Raw genomic sequence first — 3,930 nt, forward strand, 5'->3', positions numbered from 1 at the left:
AGATGCCTGGTCCTCTATGGTTTTTTGCCTGATTCCAAGGCCATTCTCTGCCCGGAGAATTAAGCCCACTTTAAGCAAATTAGCTCCCCTTCTTTCCCTCAACAAATGACCCTGGTTCTGCCCTGTAGTCCTGCTGGATCCCACCTCTAGGGTAGCTCGCCTGTTCAACCTGCAGAGGTCCTCTCTCCTGCCAGCAGCCTCCCACCACTACAGCAGCCCCTTGGTCCTCAGCAGGTCTTGGGCACAGCAGCCACACACCAAACTCCAGTGTCTCCAGCAGTCCATTAGTCACAAAGTCAGTCAGAGTATCCAGGGCAGAGTCCAAAGTCAATAAGCCAAGTCAAAGTCCAAGATCAGATTCCAAAGTCAGTCAGTCAGAGTATCCAAGTCAAAGTCAATAAGCCCAGTCAGTCTCCTCTCCTACCTCCAACCTGCACTCCTTCTACAACCCACACCCCCTTCCTCAGGTGCTCCTTATATCCCTGAGGGCCCTATTGCCTTCAAGTGGCTGCAGCTGTGCAGCACACTCTGCTGGATGCCCAGGCCTTACCCTTAAAGGGGCCACTGCTGACACCACATCTACCTCCTCACCAGATCTTCCAGGATTCCAATACATATGGTGGTTATGACATCTGCTTATCTTACATGGATACTAAAGAACTCCCCCCACCTTCCAGAGGCACCCTGCTGGAAGGAAAAAAGGACACAGACTCCAGAGGTGGGGAAGAGAAGAAGGGGGGGCAGCCACAGGCCAGATTCTGCCCTGCCTGCCTGCCCTCCCTCCCTCAGGTTGCAACCCTCTCCACACTATCCTGGGAGTAAGCCCCATTGGCTACAACAGGACTTCTGAGCAGACAAGTTGGTTGGAGCTCTCAGGTTGCAGTCCTCTCCATACCTTCCTGGGAGGAAGCCTCACTGACTACTTGTGAGTAGACCTGCATAGGAGGGGGCTGAGGCTGCAGCCCTCCACACCTTCCTGGGAGGAAGCCTCACTGACTACAGCGGGGCTTACTTGTGAGTAGACCTGCACAGGAGGAGGCTGAGGCTACAGCCTTCCACACCTTCCTGGGAGTAGCCCAGGGACTATATCGGGGCTTACTCTTGAACAGACCTGCGCAGGCTCCCACTCACCCATCCTTGCACTTGGCCTTGAGCAGACTTCAAGGCTGCCATCCCAGGCACCCTTTCCTGGCAGTAAGCTTCATCTGCTGTAATGGGGCTTACTACTGAGTAGACACACAGGATGTCTCCTCTGCTGTGGAGGAAAAGCCTCTCCTTGCACTGAGTGGAGACCTGCTCAAGGAAAGGTGGGCTGCAAGGGCTTGCAATGGCTGAGGGCGGCTCAGGATTGGCTGGTGGTCAGCCAGTGAAGGGCCCTGAGCCATTCCAAGAGAAAAAGCCAGGAGCCTGCTGGATGCTGATTGGCTGAGCCTACTGGAGAGTTGGGGAAGGGAAAAACAGGGAGCTTAAGCCTGCAGAGTGGGCAAAATTGAATGCAGGGCAGGTAGGGGTGAAGGGAGAGGAGGGCAGTGAGCTCAGGAGGTGGAGGGAAGCAGCCTGCCTTCCCAGCACAGGTGCCTCCTGTTAACCCCTTTGCCACTTTCTCCGGGAGGAGCTGCAGCAGACAGCTGAAAGAACCACATGCGGCTCTAGAGCCGCAGGTTGCCGACCCCTGGTATAAGCCTACAGCATCCAGGATTCCCAGGCGGTCTCCCATCCAAGTACTAACCAGGCCTGACCCTGCTTAGTTTCTGAGATCAGATGAGATCTGGCATGCGCAGGGTAACAGTTGCTGTATGACAACCAATGCAAATTGTGACTTTTGTGTTGTTTTTTCCATTTCATAGTGGAATGGTGTTTCAGATTAAAAACACAGGAAAGTGGGGGCTATCCCTTAGGGTAAATTCATTGTAGGCTAAAAATACTATAGTTAGTTGTCCTGACTCATCTGGATGAAGCAAAAGCTGTTTACCAAAACATGTGTCTGGAGGAAAACAAAGGAACAAGAGCAACTGTACTCTGTTGTAAATGAAAGTTTCCATAATGGGTATGTGGGTGCAGATTAAAACAATTGATAATTGTGAGCCTCATCCAGCGCTTGCTGTGTTTTGCTGTGTCCTTCCAGAGACCCTCATACTGTCATTCTTGCCTGGACATGCTGAGATCACTGGATCTGTGATCCAGTTCAAAGATTTGAAATCTAGATTATGATGGGGAGAAACTGAATAAAAGAATGCATTAAGGGCATTTTTTAAAATGCTAAAACAGTTTCACAGACATCTCAGGAGTCCCCACAATGGTCCCGTCTGTGCTGTTCTCCCCATGTTGCAGATAGGGGGCTGGAGAGAGACTGGTTTGTCTAGGGGGCCCGAAAGATATCCAGCACCGAAAGAAGCTTGCGGTGCTGTAGATGCACAGAGTGTGGCTGAAGCATCTCAGCAAATTGAATACAGATATATGCTAAAAATACTACCCCCCCCCCCACATTGCCACCTCTTCCTTTTGTGGAAGGAAGCACTCAGTGGTGAATTACACGAGACAGATTTCCAGCACCAGTGGCTTGCCATGGAGCACTTTCTCTTCCAGCTTCAGACAGCAGAGTGTTTTCTTTCCCTACTTCCTTACCTCCTCCTGCATCTGTGGTAAAAAAAAAAGAAAAGAAGGGGGGGGGGTCCTGAAACTAAGCAGGCTGAAAGCAGCACAGCCTTGTCACACCCGAAGCACCAGCTGTGAAGTGCTTCACTCCCCAACACCAGAAGGAGCTGGCAGTGACAGGGTGGGAGCTCTATAGCATATACCAGAGTTCAATTGGTTAATACGGTTCATTAAAAATTGGATACTCCAAATGTGGCTGCGTCACAGATTTATATGGGGGCAATATAATATGGTCACTCTTATTCCTGACCCCTTTCCTAAATGACCCCTAGCATGGCATTTGCCTTCCTTACCGTTGCCACACACTGGGTTGACATTTTCATTGAGCTACCCACCAGAACCCCAGGATCTCACACTAGGTCCTGGGAACCATATGGGATTAACAGCATAGTGACTAGGTAATCCCGCTAGCCCTATCCCCCACCAATCTAGATCATGTAGCACCACTGACAGAGCATGTACTGCATGCTATTGGGGGGGGGGGAAGGTCCAACCAAACAGTCCAGAAGAGGTAAGTAAAAATGGTTTTTACTTATATCCCCATGGGCCACTTGGCCTCCAGTGGGTCTCCTTGGACCTCCATTAGCTATTTAGCTGGCGTAAGTCTGAGGAGTCTCAGGGGCTGATTCTGGGCAGGGATAAGATCTTAGCAGCTGCAACTTCAACTGAGATCCTCCCCCTCCCTCCCCCAAACTGGACCTGGCCTGGCCTAATCCGAACTGCCCCCAAACCATTCTGTCTCCACCTTTCCTGCCCCAGAAATCAATCTGTGGCTCACCAAAGGTAGTGCAGGGCTTCCTGGTTGCCATACTGTCACTAGCAGGCTACAGAGAGGCAGTGAGGCTGGATAATGGCAGATCACATCGTGCACTGGTCAATAATGAGATCCATCAGCATATCACACCCATAGGATTGGGTTATAAGTCTAAGGATGCATCCCCTCTGGTCAACTCTAAGACCAACTGTTCTAGGGCACAGTCACATACAATATCTAAAAATTTCCTCTTTATCATAACCTGGACATGAATTTACCCAGTTTATATGCGGGTAATTGAATCCACCCATTTCCACAACATCACTCCTTTAGGTATCTGTCTCCTTTCTTTTTCCAAGTCAAACATCACCCTCAACATTTTAGTCAGGAGGGCTGTTACATGTCCCCAGTACAGCACTACATTCTTTTGAGGACCTGTTATTTTCATCCACGTTGGTTCTGCAGAAGAGTTTGGTTCCCCTAAGTTTTTCTGGTTGGTTGGACTCTATAGCTTCTTTGGC

The 3,930-nt window shown here is 50.2% G+C and overlaps 1 pseudogene; it reads right to left on the minus strand.

The window, feature by feature from the left end:
• Positions 1-1,681: 1,681 nt before the first annotated feature.
• Positions 1,682-1,799, minus strand: LOC136643162 (5S ribosomal RNA; annotated as a pseudogene).
• Positions 1,800-3,930: the final 2,131 nt, after the last annotated feature.

The sequence above is a fragment of the Tiliqua scincoides genome, chromosome 2, assembly GCF_035046505.1.
Source record: "Tiliqua scincoides isolate rTilSci1 chromosome 2, rTilSci1.hap2, whole genome shotgun sequence".
Lineage (NCBI taxonomy): Eukaryota > Metazoa > Chordata > Lepidosauria > Squamata > Scincidae > Tiliqua > Tiliqua scincoides.